This window comes from Chaetodon trifascialis, chromosome 10 (assembly GCF_039877785.1).
Source record: "Chaetodon trifascialis isolate fChaTrf1 chromosome 10, fChaTrf1.hap1, whole genome shotgun sequence".
Taxonomy (NCBI): Eukaryota; Metazoa; Chordata; class Actinopteri; order Chaetodontiformes; family Chaetodontidae; genus Chaetodon; species Chaetodon trifascialis.
This window is the reverse complement of record NC_092065.1, coordinates 26,592,424-26,608,380: the sequence shown is the minus strand read 5'-3', so window position 1 is coordinate 26,608,380 and position 15,957 is coordinate 26,592,424.

The window sequence follows — 15,957 nt, the reverse complement described above, 5'->3', positions numbered from 1 at the left end:
TTTGAAGAACTCTCCAGGTGAAACTCCTCTGTCAGCTAACCACAGCAGCCCATGACCCTGTCTGTAACGGAGGCACCTTAGTCAGGCCAACAGAGAGGTTAAGAGGAACAGGAAGAAGAAGTAAACAAAAACAATCACATTGTTACAACATCATGCATCAGATATCCAGATTTCCTTCTCTGCTCAACGAATCAGCGTTTAGCCTGAAGAGTACCACAGATTTTACAAGTGTGCATAATGTCAACAAACACGGTTCCTCTTCATCCCCACATGTTCACAGATGCAGTGTATGCTTTGGCCTTAAACTACACCCCAAGCCACAGTAGCAGCTTCAGCTGTGCCAAGCTGTGTGTAAGCAAAGCGCCCCCTACTGACATTATGCTATAACATGCTCTATGCTGCTGCACGTGTGCACAAGTTAACCCGTGACAGTGACACTAAGGGCTACCACTGTGAGGTCACCAGGGTCTGCAGTGATGTCTAGCGTTGCAAATAGTTTCTGGTTTTTTGTGCCATGGTTTTACCATCTCTGAGATTTTGGCTGCGACCTCAATACTGTAGAGCAGTGGTTCCCAACCTTTTTTCCTTGAAGCCCCCCTTGCCTGTGTCCAAGACAAGCCAGGCCCCCAACCCCAACTCCCACCTGCATACACGCACTCAAAGAATGAGCAGTTGTAGGTTTTCGTTCTTATCCAATTGGGTGTGTTATTGGGATTTTATCAATTTAATGTGCACAAATATAATTTTGGTAAGCTCACAACCTCAGCGCAGATAAACTTGTGCGCACCCCCTGTGATCTCTGGACCCCAGACCCCAGATTGACCACTGCTGTAGAGTATTTTCAAAGCTACATTGAAAAATTACACTTCAAATAATTCAACTTGGATCTTGAATGTTTATAGTCAACTAGACTATGAAATGGACAACTGTCTATATAACTCTGACATGTACAAGTGTTCAATTTTAATAACGTGACATCAAGTACAAAACACAGTTAGTGCACACCAGCTTTATGTGGTTATGATGGCTGTTTAATACAGCGCAGATGTGTGGAATTACAGTGAAAGGACTAAAGACTAAACATACTGTAGACTTTTGGCCTTGTTGGTATAACAAAATGTTTGAAAACACATACACTAACTAATATTAATGGAAGAGCCTGAACCAGAGCCTGTTTCTGCCTGTTAAAAGGAGGTTTTTCCTCACCTGTCGCCAAGCGCTTGCTCATGAGGGAACTGTTGGGTCTCTGTACATAAAGAGTTTGGTCTGTACCTGCTCTATATAGAAAGTGTCCCAAGACAACTTCTGCTGTGATTTGGCGCTGCACAAATAAAACTGAATTGAATTGAAATTGTAAGGAGGCTCTATGATATTGTCAAAGCATTCATTAAGCATTCATGAACACTGTATTTGACTCAGTCTCTCATTTCCTCACAAACTGCTTCGCCGTCAGATTTGAGTTGTTCTGAAAAGCGATGGTCATGTGCTTTGATACCACAGCAGGTCTGAGCCACTTCTGCACATTGTTCACTAGAGGTCATTGTGCATTGAGCTCTGACCACTGGACCTTTTGTCTTCACCAGATCACTCATACAGTACCAGTCAAAAGTTTAGACACAACTTCTCTTTCGATGGTTTTTCTTTCTTTTTTTTATTTTCTTCATTGTAGATTAATACTGAAGACATCCAAACTGTGTGTGAAGGAACACATATGGAATGATGTAGATTCTTTAAAGTAGCCACCATTTGCTTTGATGCCAGCTTTGCACACTCTTGGCCTTCTCTCACAGCTTCATGAGGGAGTCGCCTGGAATGGTTTTCCAACAGTCTTGAAGGAGTTCCCAGAGTTGCTGAGCGCTTGTTGGCTGCTTTGCCTTCACTCTGCGGTCCAACTCATCCCAAACCATCTCAGGTGGGTGTGGGTCAGGTGATTGTGGAGGCCAGGTCATCTGACGCAGCACTCCATCGCTCTCTTTCTTGGGCAGATAGACCTTACACAGCCTGGGGGTGTGTTTGGGGTCATTGTCCTGTTGAAAAACAAATGATGGTCCCACTAAGCGCAAACCAGATGGGATGGCATGGCGCTGCAGGATGTGAACCAGTTCTATGCTGGTTAAGTGTGCCTTGAATTGTGAATAAATCACCAACAGTGTCACCAGCAAAGCACCCCCACACCATCACACCTCCTCTTCCATGCTTCACGGTGGGAACAACACATGTAGAAACCATCCACTCACCTTTTCTGCACCTCACAGACATGGCAGGTGGAGCCAAAAATCTGGACTCATCAGACCAAAGGACAGATTTCCACTGGTCTAATGTCCATTCCTGTTTTCTTCTTCTTCTTCCTCAGAAGTGGCTTCTTTGCAGCAGTTGGACCATAAAGGCCTGATTCACACAGTCTCCTCTGAACAGTTGATGTAGAGATGCGTCTCTGTGAAGCATTGATGTGGGCTCTGATCTGACGTGCTGTTAATTTGCGGTTTCTGAGGCTGGTAACTCTGATGAACTTATCCTCTGCGGCAGAGGTAACTCTTGGTCTTCCTTTTCCTTGCTGTACACCATCTGTGACCTCACTTTTGACCAGAAACAAAGTATGTAAATGTGGGCAGAAACAGAACAGAGAAAACTGATCAGCAGAAACATCAGCGCACTCTTCATCATATCCCAGCAGGCATTTCAAAACAACCCTCCAGGTTGAGAGACTGTTGCTCTGTCCTTCACGCAGAGGTATGGTACTTTATGACACAGTGGGTCTGCCATAACTTAGATTGTAGGAAGTTGAGAAGTTGAAAAGAGATAATTGACTGTCAGCTGGTATAGAGCTATGTGAGGTATTGATCTATTTTTGCAAATTATCAATGTTTACATTGTGTTTTAAAGCAAAAAAAAATCACTGTGTTTCAGACAGATCAGATTCAGCCTAATCCCTGCCAAGCAGACACATGCATTTAGGTTTGGTTTGGTTTTTAAAGCCAACAGTAATTCCCTGTTTTCATGTGTTTTTTGGCTCCAGGTGTAAAAGTTAAGTCAAAATGTCCTGGGATAAAGATGAGATGGATGCGTATTATCATACTATTATTTATTCATTATTTTCAAGGAAGAAATAAGGCCCCAGAGACACAACAAACACTCATCTACTCACACATATCAGGTGCAACATTACATACGCTACATACTTCTTGCACCCTTCTTGCAAATGCATGTGGCTTGTGTTTTAGGCAAACTGATTGCCAACACTGATCCATGATTGCAGCAGAAAATACTGATGCTAATCATAACCAGGTCTGCTTCAGCCAAAAAACAGCTTTGGTGAAATTCCCTCCAGGCCTGGCAGTCTAATTTGGGACAGATTTGAGTGCCTCTTGTTGCAATAAAAGGCCGCTGCACGCACAGCATATGGCTGCAACTAGTTTGGCAGCACACGAGGTCCTGACCCAAAGATCGAGAAACTCTGGATGACAAAAAACAAAAAACTTGATTTAGACGTGATTTAGATCACAGAATAAGCTTCCATTTCATTTACAATAATGATCATGATAATAACAATGCTTTATTTGTTTTTTTAAATATCCAAATCACTTTTAAGAGGGCATCATACAAACAACTATAGAAAATGTTCCATTGTCTGTACAAATCTAATGTTAAGTCTTTTTGTGGGTATCTCCCTTTAATTAGGGGGATAAAATCCTGGGTTTCCTAACTGAGTTTGTCGTGGAAAGTGAAGGCCGAATGTACAATCCACAACAGGCCAGGAACAGTCAAACTCAGCTGTCTGAGAGAAAGTGCTCAAAAAGGGTCTGCAGGAGTCAGAGTCCGAGAAGCAAACGCTTTTGTAGCTCCCCCTCAGTCGAATTCACGGACACAAGGTGTTCTTTGTCAACAGGCATTTATTCGTATCAAGCATGCCGTGAGAACTAAACAAAATACAGAAATCATAAAAGTCAATTTAGTAAACTTTAAATAAAAATAATATTCTCATGGAGAACAGATATTAAAAGAATCTCACAAACATAAGGCAGCTTTTATAATTCACACACCTCAAAACAAATGTGCCTTTAAACCAAAAATAACAAACTGAAACGTAACCTGGCTGCGCACACTGACGCTACCAATCAATTATTCATTACACCGACATTAATTAACATAACGCGGCAACAAACAATACAGCACATACCTCATTGGCCGCAATAACTCAAAGGGAGAAAACAGTACACTTCAAGTCTTGGCAGGTCGTCATCTTACAGATCTTCAAAACAATTAGCATCAGCATCTTAACTTGACATCTTCCTCCTTTCTACAGGTGCTTTCCCGACGCGTGGCAGCGGAGCGTGCTGCAATCAACTATAACCTGCCCCTCCATGAAGCTCCTTAACATTCGTTCCGCTATGAACAATTTAGCAGGATTTCAGACGTCTGCATATTTTAATTACATTTATGGCAAACAACAAAACATTTTTAATATTTTTAACCTTAACTTATTCTTGTTAAGAACGCAAATTATTAATGAATTTGAATGAATATATGGATTAGTTAGTTGGCTCTGATGGCAGCTACACTCCCACCAAATCACTTGTGATTTCCCTTAAGAAACTATGAAATGTCACAAATAAGAACATCTTCATGAGACTGAATAAAGAAAGGTAGAGAGTGTTGGCTGCATTACTCAGCTTCAAGCAAGGTGACCATCTTGTGGACGGGTCTCTCTAGGTAGACTGGCTGGCGGAGTCGCTTTCCTTGATCATCTAATGCTGGGTCACTGATCAGCAATTGCAGCCTCCTTACACATCCATCTTCACTGGGATACACCTTAGTGACCTTAGCCAGCTTCCACTCAGTTCTGGGTGTGGTGTCGTCTTGCACAATCACTATGTCGTTTAGTTTTGCATTTCGTTGTGTCTTGTGCCATTTTTGTCTCTGTTGCAGGTTCAACAGGTACTCCTTCCTCCATCTGGACCAGAATTCATTGGCCAAGTATTGCACTTTACGCCATCTTTTGCGAAGATACAAGTCTTCCTTTACAAACTCTCCAGGTGGTGGCAGAATGATTGAGGACTTCATTGTCAAAATGTGATTAGGTGTAAGTGGCTGTGGTCCAGTGGGATCATTGAGCAAGTGTGCTGTTAAAGGCCTGCTGTTGATGATCGTCATGACTTCGTAAAGGTAAGTACGTATGGATGTGCTATCAAGTCTTCGTGACGACTGATCCAAAATGGACATCAACACACTCCTTATTGTCTTGATTTGCCTTTCCCAGGCTCCGCCCATATGGCTTGCAGATGGCGGGTTCATGACAAACTCACAGCCTAACTGCTTAAGGCGTTCTTGGTTCATCTCCTTTACAGATTCGAGGAGTTCTCGTCTTGCTCCAACAAAGTTAGTGCCCTGGTCCGATCGAAGTTGTCGAACACTTCCACGTAGAGCAATGAAGGCACGAAGAGCAATGATAAAGGAGTCTGCCGTCATGTCATCAAGCAGTTCAATGTGAACGGCACGAGAGCACAGGCAGGTAAAGAGCAGACCATAGCGTTTTAGCTCTCTCCTTCCTTCTTTGACTAAAAATGGACCAAAACAGTCCATCCCACAATATGTAAAGGGGGGGGTTGCTTCCATGCGTTCACGAGGCAAGTCTGCCATTTTCTGTAGCTCAGTAGATCTTCTAAACCTTCTACACTGAACACATCTGTAGATGTAGGAGGACACTGCATGACTACATCCAAGTATCCAAATACCATTCGCACGTAGCTCATTCATTGTTATGCCACGCCCTTGGTGTTGCACTTGATGATGATAGTGCTTGATGAGCAGCTTTGATATGTGGCTGGTCCTTGGTAAGACTGCTGGATGTTTGATGTGGGGGTGCAAATCAGCACGCTTCAGCCGACCTCCCACCCTAAGGGTTCCATGTTCGTCCAAAAAAGGATTCAATCTATGCAGCCTGCTGGTTTTATCTTCAGTTATCTCCTTCTTGCCTTGAAGACTTTGGATTTCTTCAGAGAAGGCTGCACTTTGGACAAGACCTATGATGGTAACTTCTGCATCCTTTCTCTCTTTCAGACTTGTAGCTTCATTGGTTCTTGGTATGAGACCCTTAAGCTCCTTGACCCGTCGCATGAGTCTAGCAATGGCTTTGACTAATCTTGTCCAGCTGGAGAACCTTAAAAAACGATCAAGCAGTGAATTTTCTGTAGTCGAGATCTTGTGTGCGAAGACATTGCGAACTTCAGGGTCTTCAACTGACATGTCTCCCACCATGACATCTCCACTAGGGAGTTTTTCATGCCAGAGAAACTCTGGGCCAGTAAACCAGTTGGAAGCAATGAGCTCTTTTGCCTTAAGGCCTCTCGACGCATGATCGGCGGGATTGTCGTCAGAGTGCACATATCTCCACTGATTTGAACTGGTGCTGTCTTTGATCCGCTGTATGCGGTTTGCCACAAATACGTGGAACCTTCTTGCATCATTATTAACATATCCAAGGACAACCCTTGAGTCCGTCCAAAAGATTTCCTGAGCATCCTTTATCTCCAACTCCTTCCTGAGCAGGTCACTTGTACGAACAGCAACAACAGCAGCTGATAGTTCGAGCCTTGGCACTGTAGTGACTTTAGTGGGGGCCACTCTGGCCTTACCCATAACTAAAGAACAATGGACTTGTCCTGACACATTGATTGCTCTCAGGTAAGTGCATTGTCCATACCCTGTGACACTCGCATCAGAGAAATGATGGAGTTCGCATCGTTGCACTTCCTTGAAATCTGCTGGGAGGTAACATCTTTGAATCTTGACGTCAGTTAAGTTCTGCAAGTCCAAGAGCCAGTACTCCCATTGTGGCCGGAGAGCATCAGGCAGTGGTTCATCCCATCCAACCTTATCACGGCACATTTGTTGCAGGATTTGCTTGCCGACCAGAATGAACGGTGCAACAAAGCCAAGTGGATCAAAAATGGAGGCTACTGTCGACAAGACTCCCCTTCTTGAGAGTGGACGTTCATTCACCACTACTCTGAAACTGAAGTGATCTGAGGCCACACACCATTTAACACCTAGGGCTCTCTCAATCTGGGGCTCACCCAAAGCTAAGTCTGGATTTCGTGCAGTCTCAGCACGCTCTTCTTCTGGAATGGATGTAAGCACCTCTTGGCGGTTGGAAATGAACTTGTGGATGTGCAGCTTACCAGAGCTACAGAGCTGCCTGGCTTCACTGACTAGCTGTATGGCTTCAGCTTCTGTAGACACACTTATCAGGCCATCATCCACATAAAAATTTCTCTCGATGAAGCGAATGGCTGCTTCGCTGAAGCTACCCTGTCCTTGGGCAGCTATGTGCTTTAGGCCATAGTTTGCACAGGCAGGGGATGAGGCTGCGCCGAATAGGTGCACCTTCATCCGATAGGCTGATGGCTCTGATTCAAAGTCCCCATTGTCCCACCAAAGAAATCTCAAGTAGTCCTGATCGTCTGCTCTTACATGAAATTGATGAAACATGCGCTCAATATCGCACATCACTGCCACTGGACCCTTGCGAAACCGACAGAGCACACCTATTAGGGTATTCGTCAATTCTGGACCAGTGAGCAGATGATCGTTTAATGACACACCTTGGAACTTCGCAGAGCAGTCAAAGACCACTCTGATTTTTCCTGGTTTCTGGGGGTGGTACACCCCGTGGTGAGGGATGTACCACACAGGACTCTTGTGAATTTCAACTTCTGGGACTTTCTCAGCATCCCCATGAGCTATTGTTTCACTCATGAAGGCCACGTAGTCCTTGTGGTATTGTTTGTCCTTCTCAAATCTCCTTTTCAAGCACTTGAGACGGTGATCTGCACATTTCTTATTGTTGGGCAGACTTGGCCTGTCTTCTTTAAATGGCAGAGGCATTTCACAGTGACCATCCGCATTGATTTTTATGGCTTCCTCCATTATTGATATGAAGCGCAAATCCTCTTGAGAGAAATGAGCATCTTCCACATTTCTTTCGTTAAAGTCTGACTCAAGCACCTTTAACACATCAGTAGGAACCACTAGTTCCTTAACTTGTGTTCGGCATATGTACTGAACTTCACTTGTTAGGTCAGCAGGTGACTGAGGACGCGGTGTCACTTCTTTCACAAAAATCTTATGGCTACTCCCAATTGCATCGCCATAGTCAACACAGGGATTGGCACAGCCTACTATACTCCAACCAAGGTCTGTTCTTACTGCAAATGGCTCCTCATCCTTGCCTGACACAATCTCTCTGGGTAACAGGGCTTGGGAACAATTGTAACCTATGAGCAGGCCGATGTCACAATCGATTAAAGGAGCAATTTCTTCAGCAAGGTGCTCCAGGTGGGCCCAGGCTCTTGCTGTCTTAGGTGTAGGAATGTGACTTAGATTAGCAGGAATGAACTCTCTTGAGTATGTTAGTGGGAGAGATATTTTCTTGGAGGAATAAAAACCTCTAACCTGTAGTCCTGTTAGCCTCTGACTTGGTATGACTGTACCTCTGGATGACAGGGTGGAGAGCTTTAATTGCACAGGCTCCTTTTGTGTATCGAGAGCCTCTGCCTTTTCTTGTAAGACAAAGGTGCTGTCACTTTGGTTATCCAGAAGTGCATATATAAGAACTTCATTCTCTGGGTTACTTGTCGTGGACAGCCATACTGGCATAATTGTAGATGTGTAAGTACTGTTCACATCTTGCACCACTTGGTTAGATGTTACTTCATTTGATGTTACACTGTTCTGTTTAGACTCTGTCCATTCCTTTGATCTTTCCTTCTCCTTTAAGTGTTTTCGACACTCCCTTGTTTCATCCATCTTTCGCTCCCTTTTCTCATCCACTTTGGTGCGATCTTCATGTAAACATGTTGGGTGTTTGCTTTTACATATGTCACAGACATTCCTCTTTTCACAGTTTTTTGAATGGTGTCCTGGCTTCAAACATCCAAAACACAATTTCTTTGTTTGCACATACTTGACTCGCTCTGCGACTGACTTCTCCATGAACTTTCGACATGTGTGAATACCATGGTTTGACTTCTCACAAAAGATGCACACTTTAGCATCTGCCTTCTCTTCAGTTCCACTTGCAAATACCTTTGCACCTACATTTCGAGTCTTTGTTGGCTTTGTCTTTTCACAATCACCAGACCTTAGAGCATGAAGAGAGGTTATTGGATTACAAGCTATCTTGGCTTCTTTAGCAACGAACTCAACAAACTGACTGAAACTAGGGAAAGCCTTGGTCTCCTCTTGAACTTCAATGACCTTTCTGTTCCATCTGGCTGTTAACCAGTCAGGGAGCTTGGCGAGCATTTTTTGGTTCTCGCTGCAGTCATTCAGAACTTCAAGGCTCTTAATTTGAGACATTGCAGCTTGACAGCCTCGAAGGAAGTCAGAAAACTCTCTTAGCTCGACACTGTCCTTGGGTCCTATTCTTGGCCATGAGGTTAGCTTATCCCTGAATGCTTTAGCAACAATGAAGGAGCTTCCATATCTTTCATCCAATACTTCCCATGCTGACTTATAGGCTTCATCCGTGCCTAACAGGAAATAACCTTCAATGGCTTTCCTTGCTGGTCCAGCAACATATTTGCGGAGGTAGTAGATTTTTTCATTCACTGGAATGTTTTTCCTACCTATCAGTGTTTGGAAGGACATTTTCCAGTCCTTGTACCTTATTGGATCTCCACTGAAAACTAATGGCTCTGGTACTGGGAGACGACTTGCATTGATGGACTCTGCTATTGCTTCTGCAAGTGCTGTAGTGCTATTCCTTTGATGAGCATTAATAACAGGTTCATGGGTTGCAGTGCCTTCTGCTATAATACCAGGTTGGATGTTTGTGGCAAACTGTGATGGTGACATTTGATGCACTGAGGCACGCTTTAAGTTAAGTGCAGGCTTGTGATCATGAAGAAGCAACGATATCTCTTCATCTGAACCCACTTCTTGCTCATACACTTGCAATCTTGCCCTTGCTGCATTCATCCTTTTGACTGTCTTTAAGCGCTCTATCTGCCTGCGCTTTTCCTCTACTGCCTTTTGTCGTTCAGCATTTTCTGCCTCTTGTAATGCAAGCTTCTTCCTGTTCTCAGTTTCAAGATTTTCAAGCTCTTGTTTCTCACGTTCCATCTCTTCCAAGACCCTTAAAGTGGCTTGGGTTGCAGCTAACTCTGCTGCAGCTTCTTGTTTCCTTGTGGAAGACAAGCTTGAACGTGTAGATCCTTTGTTTGAACTACATGCAGACCTTGAACCTTGAGAACTTAAACTGGACTTCTGGGATGTTACCGATGACAATATTGAGCCAGTCTTAGTCCAGGATACTTGTTCCTTCTGAGAATCTTGACCTGTGTTTACTTCATCAAGAAGATTCCATACACGGTCCAAAATCTGCTTTGAAACTGCATCACAAGTGTCTACCCTGCGGCGGGTCTCTCCATCAGGAGGGTTGTGTAGCCGTATGTCTTCATAAGCTTGTTTTACATTTGCTGAAGTAGAGTGGATTTTGGTCGTGAGGTCTTGTAAGTTATTGCTCGAAAGTGTTTGGTTGAGTGCTCTTTTAGCATCTTTAGCAAGAACTTTCCATTTGTCATAAGCACTTGTGAAGCGATGCTGAAGCCTTTTTGATTTATCATCATGGAGTTCTTGACCCTTTTCAGTGAGTGTTCGGGTTCTCTGGCTTCTTCTTAGCCCTTCTTCTTCAGTACTTTGGGTCTCTACCCTTACTTCATTCTCTTTAAATGGATTTGGGTTTAAAGGTTCATTATCAAAGGGTTTAGACTGCCCTTGTAACTCAGCAGCTTCACTGTTACTCATCAAGTCTTGGTTATTAGCTTCCAAGTCATTATCAGCCATTTTCAATATGTTGGATAGGTCTTAAATCTTCCTGGTTTAGTGACCTTAAACTTAAATGTATCTCTAAATGTTGGATTAATTGGCTTTACTTAAAGGTTACTTATCAGCCTACAGTTTAACATGCAATACCAATACTAATCACAATTAGCTTAATTAGCTTGTCATGAACAACCTTTCAGAGTACAAAGGAAACTTATTTACTCACAAGACGTAAGAGAACACCTTCTGAAAAACTTATGAAGTTACGTTGATAATGATTATACTGTGTTAGCACCTTTAAACTCACTTAACACTTCAAAAAAACAGCTTAGCTGCAGAGAGTAATAGTGAAATTATCAATAACTAGAGCTTAGAGATGCATACGTGACATCAAAACACCTTGCACCTTTGGCACCTAAAGTGCCCCTTTAAGTGTTGCTTAGCAATAGAAACTTCTGATGAAATCTGCTATTACTTGACATAACAAACATGTACATAACACCAGAACACGTCACCTTTTTGGCACTTATAGAGTCCCTTTAAAGCAGTTGCTGAGGCTACTCCACTTCTTAACATTTAACTTATTTTAAATGTGTTGCTTCTTGTTGGCTTAACCACACAATGTTCCTGGACTCCGCTTTGCCACTTGCTTAGGTTACCAGTGTATGCACAGTCTTATCAGATGGATACAATGAAACTCTGGGAAACTTGCTTGTAGCTCCGTCGACAGCGGGCGCTGGTCACTATCTCCACACCTCGTGTCGAGCAGGCTGAGTTCTCACTGTAGGTCCCCCTCAGTCGAATTCACGGACACAAGGTGTTCTTTGTCAACAGGCATTTATTCGTATCAAGCATGCCGTGAGAACTAAACAAAATACAGAAATCATAAAAGTCAATTTAGTAAACTTTAAATAAAAATAATATTCTCATGGAGAACAGATATTAAAAGAATCTCACAAACATAAGGCAGCTTTTATAATTCACACACCTCAAAACAAATGTGCCTTTAAACCAAAAATAACAAACTGAAACGTAACCTGGCTGCGCACACTGACGCTACCAATCAATTATTCATTACACCGACATTAATTAACATAACGCGGCAACAAACAATACAGCACATACCTCATTGGCCGCAATAACTCAAAGGGAGAAAACAGTACACTTCAAGTCTTGGCAGGTCGTCATCTTACAGATCTTCAAAACAATTAGCATCAGCATCTTAACTTGACATCTTCCTCCTTTCTACAGGTGCTTTCCCGACGCGTGGCAGCGGAGCGTGCTGCAATCAACTATAACCTGCCCCTCCATGAAGCTCCTTAACATTCGTTCCGCTATGAACAATTTAGCAGGATTTCAGACGTCTGCATATTTTAATTACATTTATGGCAAACAACAAAACATTTTTAATATTTTTAACCTTAACTTATTCTTGTTAAGAACGCAAATTATTAATGAATTTGAATGAATATATGGATTAGTTAGTTGGCTCTGATGGCAGCTACAGCTTTATTTCAACAAAGGGAGAGATATCCAGAAACACACAGGGTGTAAATCTGAAGAAGTCTCTGCTCGCAATGGTCAGTGCTCCGTCTTTTATACAGTTCTGCTCAAGGTAATCCCCGCCCCTGGGGCATCTTCTCTTTTTTCTAAGGCTTTTACACCATTAGGTATTTCTTGGTTGCTGTCTCCTCTCTTCTCCTCTCTATTCCTCTAAGTTTACACCATTAGCTTTTACGTGTCATGGGCTCCATTTTTTAAAAATAACATCAAATTACAGTTCATTGCCATAATTGCATGTAAGCATAAAGACATATCACATATAGAGTGTCTTAAAAACATAGCAAAGTATATTGAATCGTCCCAAACCATCATTCGTTAAAGCACAGTAAATCATAGTGTGATTATAAGACCGTTCAGTTCTTTTATGATTATAAAAAAATATTCAAACATGGATTAAATACAGTAAGGTTATGTAAGGACACGTAGGGTTATATTAGGTCACAACAACCCTGGTCGGAAACTGGTCAGGACCGGCTACAACAGCTGCAGAGACACCTGCAAGGCCATGGAAAGCCCCAAAGATTCATGATACAGGTGCCCTGCCCTCATAATCTCAGCATCATCACTGCACAGCAGCCTCTCTGCTTATGTTTGCACCATGTCGTCTTGACCTTTTATGTGCTCCTTCTTTACTCAAGCAATCAAGCGATCAATTTCTACGGCTACACATCATGTTCTACAGAGCTGCTACTATTGTCTACCATTAGTTACAGTGTTATACTTAATTCTTTACATGTCATACTTAATTCTTCACATGTCTGTTAGAAAAAATTATACTACAAGTTGAGGCACACAACAACTAAAACATCATTTTTTATTTCACAGGATCTCAAAGCATTTACCAAACTTCCTTATTTTATAGTACAATAGCTGTTAATGGTATGATTTGGCTTGGGTTCGTGCTGGTAAGATACTGATGCTCATTGTATACTTTTTTTTCCACACTAAATGAGGCCACTCAAATCCAAAATCCTGCCTGTGTCACTGTTTCTCTGTGTTTCTGAGTCAGACTTTTTCCTTAATTGCCTTTTTATTCTCTGTGGTCCTGTGTGTGTCATACACAACCCTGTAGTTACGGTTAAAAAGACATAAACAATGCTGTTTATGTTGCATCTGTGCTTTGATCACTGCCCATTGACCATAATTTAATGGCTGGATTTCATCACCACATAATTATTTTAATCCACCATGAAGTTATTTGGTGGCTGGAGGACTTTGGGCTACACGGCAAGCTGGTGAGAGGACATGCATGACATTATGTAACGTGACACAGACCTTCGTGAATCTTTTTTGAGTGTCATAATTCTGTCGTCATCATGTGGGAACCCACATGCAACAGCCATGCCATGTGACCCATTTTGGACTTCGGGGCATGCTGTAGTTTAATCAACCAGCTTCAAGACTGTCGCAGGCAAAAATAGTTTAACATTCTGGGAACCATAGTGAGAGTTAGGTGCTGATGCTCTGAAGCTCACTGATTCACATGGTACATCTCATTTGTTTAATTTGTACAAAAACAGAGGTGATATATGATATGATAGGTTAAATATAATAGTTTCACCATACAAGAAGCTTAGAGGCTTAAAAATATGCTTGTGTTGGATAATTGGCCTTAACTTTCAGACAAATACACACAAAGGTGCTCTTGCACAGTAGCACATCAGTAGAAGCAGCATCAAACCAGCAATGCTTTAAATTTCATTCCCAATCCAACCAGCAGCCTGCCTCATACTCGCCCATTTCCCACCTTTGACTGGCTCGAGTTTAAAGGACAGGGGTTCCCAGCAGTAACCCAGCCCTCACTAAGAAAGCTGAGAAATCCACAGCCAAGAATTTGCATTGGTTTCAGAATAAAAATCTCCTGCCAAACACTGTTATGTCTGGAATTTGCCGATGAACAGCTCTGCTGGCTCCCAGTCAGCTTCTTCGCCTCCCTCACCGTCCTCTTTCTTTTATTTTCTCTTTCCACTCCACCCTCTTTCTCTACTTGTCTCCATTCCTCCTTACATCCATCACCCATCTCCTCACTTCCTTCCTTCCTTTCTTTCTCTCAAACTCTCCTCTCAACCCCCATCCCCCCTTCAAACCATCTCCCTTGACCTCTTCCTTCCACATTTTCTCTTTTTTCCTCAGACCTCTCTTTCTGTATCCTCCCCCTTTTCTCCTTTTCACTGTGTTCAGAAAAAACAAAACAGCATGTACTGTATGTTGTTATGTGCAACCAGAAATTCAAATTCCAACAGCATACCAGAACAGCTTAACATCCTCTGGGGCTTGGATCTCCCCTCTTCCTCTCCCTTTCTTCCCCAAACCCTCTCCCACACACTCCTTGCTGCTCTCTCTGAGTTTCATTCCTTCTTTGTTTGCCCACTGTAAAAAACTTTGTCTCACTGAATGATGAAAGCGCTGATATCCTTTTGTCCATATTGACAGAATTCTGCCTCGCGCAATCGCCTCAGTCTGCTCTGAAAATCTGCTTTGCCCTGTAGAAATGTTTTGCTCATTGTTTTGGTAAATGTGCACAGGCCAACCAAAAATGCCATGCCTAGAGCCCAGCGCTAGTAATATAGCAATATGATTATATTTACCATGTCATTTCGGATTTTATAGTAGTCATCGTTGTATTTGAATTACTATATTTCCGTATTTTATTTGCCTTTCTCGTCTTCTGAGTCTGTGCTCAGGTGGCTGTTAGCCTACTGGGACAATGCATTTACATAACCAATCCCTCTCTATAATCCCCGTCGGTGTAGCCCCTCCCGCCCCCACACTCCCCTCTGTCTGCTGTTTCTCCTCCAATCTCTCCTCCTCCTGATGCTGTTAGTGGTGGGAGGGAACTCCCTTAATGCCTGGGCAGTGTGTCCCAGGCTCCAGATTACTATGGAAGAAGCATCAAGGCCTCTTAACTTTAATCTCACCCAGTTACATGTATGATTAGTATCGAGACTGAATCACACGGCTTCATTCTCAACTGCTGAGCCACTGACTTCATGTTAGCGTTTGGAAACTGTCATAGATGATATTTTTGACTGGGAGAGTCACTTTATTGTAATTTGCTGATAAATATAATAAAGGCTGCCCAAATTCTCTTATGTTGTGGGATTTTTTGCGTTTATCTAATCAGATATAGTAGAACAAGCCCTCTCAAAGTCCAGACTCTGGTCCACATCTGGACCATATAACACAGTCCAGAACCAGCCCATATCGTCACCCGGGACCCCCCAGGCCACATCCAGTCCACAGAATATTAATGAATTCAGAAAATGCCGTGTCTAATGTTACTCACCAATGGCAGAGGTCCAGCAGAGAGACTGTTCTTGCCAGCCAATAAGTCAGATTCAGACGCTCTGCAGATAGTCATGGAGAATGACAAAACTTGTTGATTGGATGCACCTGGGTTCATTTTTGTTGGCCAACTGTTGTTTTGAGTCTCAAGAGTATTTTTGTTTACTTCCTGGGATCCTGAAAATGAGTTTATTAGTAGTTGAACTGTGGATTTTGTATTGAAAAAATTATGTAATTAATAGTTCACCCATTCTACGGAACTAGAAGCTCACAGAAACTCACAGA